The following is a 6,787-nucleotide window of genomic DNA, read 5'->3' as shown; positions in this document are numbered from 1 at the left end:
GATTAGTTGGAACTGGTTATAGAAGTGGACTTTCAAATTGTTTACAAGAAGGAGACGAGACAAAGGATTCAACATGACACCTCCCAAGAGAATATCCTGAGGAATGAGGAGAATATCTGGGGAGGAAACACTTAACCCCATAGGACAACATAATGATACTTATCTATACCATGGGCCAGAGACTACTGTGATTGCTCAATTGCCTCAGAGCGACACCCTATTGGGACCTTCCTTTATACTGAACATATATATGTTATGCTGGAATAATAAACACATCTTTCCTGCGCCATCTCTCTTCAAGAGAAGTTCAGTATCTGACTGTCTGTCCGATATCAAAGCTTCACGTATACACTTGAATAAGTTAATTTGGCAAGGGATAAGCAAAGGGTTGGGGTCCTTTGAACCTCACTTCCACAGAAGCATATTGCCGGAAGCTGCCAGATACAGCCTTGTTCTCCTCTGGTTCAGTCCTCTGTGCTCAGCTCCCGGCTTGTGAATTTGTTTCCTGTTGTGACCCCGGCCCGTTTACTGACTACTCTTGTGTCTTCTGAGTTTGGATTTTCTCTATCCTTTTGGTTCTGACCCGGCTACCTGACTATTCTTCTTCCCATCTCACTCCACAGAACAGCAGGTAACTCCGTGGCCCAAGCCTAGGGGTCTCTGTGTAAGTCCAGATCCATGTAGAGGGGTTAAAGGGTGATGAGCAAAGTAATTTGTGTTTATGACGTAAATTTATGAAGTAATTTATGTCCTCCCTCTGTCTAAAACTGAATCTGTCAAAAACTGAACTACTCATATTTCCTCCCTCCACTAACCTACCTGTGCCCGATATTGCCATTTCCGTTTGTGGCTCAACCATTACTCCCCAGCAACAAGCCCGCTGTCTTGGGGTCATTTTTGACTCAGATCTTTCCTTCACTTCTCACATCAAATCACTCGCTCGTTCATGTCATCTACACCTCAAAAACCTCAAGAATCAGGACTTTTCTCACCTTTGCCTCGGCAAAAACTCTTACTGTAGCTCTTATTCATTCTAGTCTGGACTACTGCAATTCTCTACTTATCGGGCTCCCTCTTACTAAACTCTCCCCTCTCCAATCCGTCCTTAACGCAGCAGCCAGGATCATATTCCTCGCCAACCGCTACACCGATACCTCTTCCCTGTGCCAGTCATTGCATTGGTTACCCATCCAATATAGAGTTCAATTTAAACTTACCACGCTTACCCACAAAGCGCTCCATGCTTCAGTACCCCCCTACATCTCCTCCCTTGTCTCAGTCTACCACCCTACACGTGGCCTCCGTTCTGCCAGTGACTAAAACTAAAATCCTCCGTAATCCGAACTTCACACTCCCGTCTCCAAGATTTCTCGCGTGCTGCGCCAATTCTTTGGAATGCACTACCCAGGACAGTTCAATTAATTCCCAATACCCACAGTTTCAAGCGGACCCTAAAAACCTATTTCTTTAGACTGGCGTATCGCCTCCACACACTATCTGTCCATCCCAGTTTTCCCCCATATTAAAATCTTCTTCAAGTTCAGGTTCATACCAACCATGCACATAATAGCCTCGGTCAGGACTGCACACATACTGGCTGGCGACCAGTCCATGTATTATTATTTATCCTATTTAGTATATTAAGGCAGTATTATACAATATATGTACATTCTACCTTTTGTGTCTCCCCCATTTCCTCATAGACTGTACGCTTGCGAGCAGGGCCCTCACTCCTTTCGATATGAGATATGCTTATTCTGTATTGTCTGTATAAGTCCCCCCCAAAATTTGTAAAGTGCTGCGGAATATGTTGGCGCTATAAAAATAAAAAAAATTATTATTATTATTATTATTAATTTGTGAAATCTGTAAACGGGTTACATAAGGCAAGCCTGTTCGTGGTGGCCATCTTTTGAGCTTCCAGGTGACCATGAACAGTGCCCCCAATACATTGTGTCTGCACACTATCCCAGCAAGATCTGCATTAGAATAGCTAAATGGCGCTTCTTCCCTTCTTAACCTGCCATGTGCCCAGATAATAGTGTACAGCCGTATATAGGGGATTGTCAGATTCAAGAGAAGTTGGAAAATAATTTGTAAGGTCCATTTGTTTTCTATTATCCTTTGTGAAGAATTCCAAAGTTATCACCACATAAAGTGATTTGAAAAATGGGGCCTGTTTAGAAACACAAAACTGGCTGCAGGAAGAGGTTAAATCAGAGGATTACAAAGTCAAAAACTACAGACAATAACACATCGACTGAAATGATCAAACTCAACAGTCTCCATCAGTAATAAATGAGTAACTAGTGGTGAAACCTCTCTGGGGTAATTAGAGTATGGGGCTCGGTGGCTCTTAGCAATCTAAACTATCATAAGGGACAATAGTTTCTGTCAGATGAGAAGAAATATTAGACATTTAAAGTGAAATTTTTTATAATAGTGCAGAGCTGAGGTGTCTTAAATTTAGATCTCGGGCATTTGGAAAAGGCAATGGAGATCTTTTTTAAAGACTACCAGGGAGTTACAGACTCACATAAGTGAGGCCGGCCGATCCCACCACAATGAAAATACATACAGAATGAACTTGTAAAAAAAAGAAAGAATATAAAAACATGTAACATCCCCAACAACAACGTATGTATGAAGGGAGAAATCCAACACTAAACTGGAGTCACACTCATTTATGGTGGACCATTGGAGCTACTATGAGTTCTGACCAGGAGAGTAGAGAAAGTATTAGTGCCCCCATTTCAGGAGAGATTGTGCAGTAATCTGAATTTATTAGGATTGAAAACATAATGGAATTTATGACGTGGAGTGAATCCATGAAACCAGGGCTGGAGCCAACACATCTCCTGCAGGCGTGAATAAATGTATATTACAGCCATCAGCCACGCACAGCTTAGAGATATATCATGGCACATGGTAATGTTTTCTGTATAGTTTATCAGAATCCTGTTTGAAGTTAGTTGGTTTTAAAAGAAATTGAAAAGTCAGGATAAAGGGAAACTCTGCTGTTATTGTACAGAAATTCACACTTGGCCTCACTGCACATTTAATGTTGTTGATCAAAAAAGTGAAGTTTGGCCAGAAAGACTGGACCAGGTCTTGTAGGGACCATATGAGCACATTCAGCAGCATAGAAGGGAGAGAAGGTAGATTCATCCAATAAGATATCAGGGTTCTAGGAAGCCAACAGCATCATTACCCTCCGCTTTCTCTAAGAGGCCCATCATAATATTTTTCTTCAAGTGATTTTCTAACTTGTCAGCACATTCTACATACGCTGTCATTTAGCTTTGTAGTTTACAGACCTGGGCAGGTAATGGTCAGCATCATCTAATCCCAGGGGGTAGATGGATCTTCCAGGTTGTAAGTGCTATAGAAAAGGGCTTTCACAATTTTCGCAAGTAATTTGAACATTTTCGGATGGAGGAGAATGTTGTGGTCTAGCGGCAAAATGGTGATCACACGATTATGATACGGCCGGACTACACCACCGATAAAGCAGCCACAGACAGGGACTGAGAATAATTTGTGGCGACTTCTCTGTATTTAGTGGTTACTACTCACCTGGGCGGTCATATGTAGGAATCTCCTCTTTACACTGCTCATCACCCCTCACATATGTCTCTGTGGTATTAATATGGGTCAGATCTTCACCCTGAAACAAATATTGTAAAAGTCACAGACAGATGGAGAAGTCACATCTATGATCAGCTCTAATCCTGCCATCTCCACCATTCTCAATACACAAGTATAAAACATATAATACTGGTGGATAAAACAAGACTGAACACAAGACCTTCACAGCAGTCTACACATCATAGGGGAAATCTCATGACACCTTCTCTTCATCTACCTGATGATCCTGAGGAACATTGGGATCTTCTTGTTTACAGTCATGTGGAAGAAGAGGACGGGGACATCTCTCTGGCGTTGTCAACTTACTGGATAGATCTGGAGAAAACACATACAAGGACTGAATTCATTCTTTACATACAGATAATTATAGGCCGTGTGTATTTAGTCCTGTCTATTACCTGGTGATGTGAGGGGCTGGGGAACCTCCATCATAACGTCCTTGTACAGATCTTTGCGCCCTTCTAAATATTCCCACTCCTCCATGGAAAAATAGACAGCGACATCCTGACACCTTATAGGAACCTGACACATACAATGATACCGTCATCTCCCCGATCCCTTCATAGTGTTACTGTATAATGTCCCAGCATTCCCAGCAGTGTCACCTCTCCAGTCAGCAGCTCAATCATCTTGTAGGTGAGTTCTAGGATCTTCTGGTCATTGATGTCCTCATGTATCAGGGGGTGAGGTGGAGGTCCTGTGATTAATCTCTGGTTATGGAGAGACACATTAATAAAACTCACTCTAGACATTTCCAGAGTCCTCACCTCTCCAGTTCTGTCCATCTGTTATTCCCATAGATAAGAATGATGTAATGTGACGTCATCAGAATCTCTCACCTCTCCAGTAACCCGAAAGAGGATCTCTAGGGTGAGGTGTAATAACCTCTCCGCCATCTTGTCTCTGCCCATATCCATCTGTGATAGGTAAATCAGGAAAATTCTCTTATATAGAATATCTCCACTGAGAGGATCCGAAACTGTAGAGAGAAGATGATGAGCAGATGTAACATCATAAAAATCCTGTGTAATAATACAACTATTGGAGATAATGAGGGGAAACATATAAGGAGATTTATTATTTTGCAGAATTTCGTTTTTTTTCCTTTACATCTAGTAATAAAACCTTTATATTTTAGGCCACAGACAACAAGCAGTTTCTTCCTCGGAGACTGCAGCTGAATACGTTTCTCATAGACTCATCTTCCATAACGCTAATTCTCGTCTAATTTTCTGACACTGGAATTGACATTGAGAATAACCTCGGCACTCAATGGTTCTTATAGAAAACATTTTTTTTAATGCAGTCCAAAAACAAAAGTAAACGTTTCGGTTGACCTGAGGACATTGCTGCATTGACGACAATGGAGACATGGGAATGTGCCCATTTTGGGATTCTGCAAGAACCATTGTTTAGGACCTTGGTGCGCTGTGCCCAAATCGGCACATACCAGAGAGTCTCTAATATTGGTTGCTCTCTTAAAACACGGTAGGAAGGGTTGTTGGAACGCAGGGATCGTGGGATAGCCAGTTTGTAAGATGTTCCTGTGTTTCCTAATGGTTTTATGTAAGATGTAAGTGAAGGGGTGGAACTTGTGAACGAAGGAGATTCTGTCCTTAGTGTTTGGACGATCAGTTCTGGAATAAAACGCCTGGGGATGCAAGAAGCTAGGTGGATAGCCTCGTTCAGTGAATTTGGTTATCATTTCTTGTAACCTCTGATTGCGGATAGTTTCACTGGACACTATCTGTTTGACCCTCTGAAATTGTGATGTAGGTATAGATTTCTTCATCGACCTTGGATGATTGCTAGAAAAGTGTAATAGGCCATAGCGATCGGTGGGCTTGGAATAGAGGTCAGTTGTTAGGTGGCCCAGTGTATCCTTGATCCTTGGAAACTAACACTGCTTGAATCATATGTCATGGTGAAGCTCAAATCTGGCCATGCGGAGTTCAGTGTGGAGAAAAACCTCTAAAGATTCTAAGGGACCCCCCCATATGCAAAAGATGTCGTCTATGAAATGTTTCCAGAGAATGGAATGTTCTTGAAAAAGTGGATTAGAGTAGACCACCTGACTCTCGAAAGCTGACAAGAAGCAATTTGCATATGGGGGGGGCCACATTGGTGCCCATCACGGTGCCCTTCACCGAAAAGCCTTAATAGGGAGTATGACCTACTGGCCTTTATATAAGGTTTTTTTATGTTTGGAGTTTGGTTCTCATTGAACAATTGGTATAAAGAAACTTGTCACCCAGGGATCTTACGTGACCCTATGTTAAAATGTATTTTACATTCTTGTCCACTCTCTTGGATCCTTCTCCACTCCATCAAAGGCTCTGGCTCATGCCCATGGGGTCTTATGCTCTATACTGGTGGAACGCACGTTCTCTCTCCCTGGCACTCAAACTTCCGGCTCACTGAAACGCATTTACACCGGCTTGTGGAACGCACAGCTTCCTGGGAGCAGAGTGTCACTTCCGGTGACATCACACGTGCACTTCCAGAGTTCACACTACACAGCCCTGTAGGATAGGCAGCGATGGGTCAGCCGCCCTCACTAATCCCGCCCCCCGCCTTTAGATATCATCCTGCCCCTAACAACGCACACAGCGCCAGGAACTAGCGGTGGACACCGCATTCCTCTAAACCACTACGTGCAGCACTGCTTTACAGTGGGTACGGAAAGTATTCAGACCCCTTTAAATTATTCACTCTTTGTTTCATTGCAGCCATTTGGTCAATTCTAAAAAGTTCATTTTTTTTCTCATTAATGTACACTTTGCACCCCTTCTTGACTGAAAAAAACAAATGTAGATTTTTTTTGAAATTTATTAAAAAAGAAAAACTGAAATATCACAAGGTCATAAGTATTCAGACCCTTTGCTCAGACACTCATATTTAAATCACATGCTGTCCATTTCCTTGTGATCCTTCTTGAGATGGTTCTACTACTTCATAGGAGTCCAACTGTGTTTAATTAACCTGATAGGACTTCATTTGGAAAGGCACACACCTGTCTATATAAGACCTCACAGATCACATCAGACCAAATGAGAATCATGAGCTCAAAGGAACTGCCCAAGGAGCTCAGAGACAGAATTGTGGCAAGGTACAGATCTAGCCAAGGTTACAAAAGAAT

This window comes from Phyllobates terribilis, unplaced genomic scaffold, assembly GCF_046119375.1.
Source record: "Phyllobates terribilis strain yellow unplaced genomic scaffold, ASM4611937v1 Scaffold_35__1_contigs__length_13245226, whole genome shotgun sequence".
In the NCBI taxonomy this organism is placed as follows: domain Eukaryota; kingdom Metazoa; phylum Chordata; class Amphibia; order Anura; family Dendrobatidae; genus Phyllobates; species Phyllobates terribilis.
The sequence above is the reverse complement of the archived record's forward strand: the minus strand, read 5'-3'. Positions refer to the sequence as shown.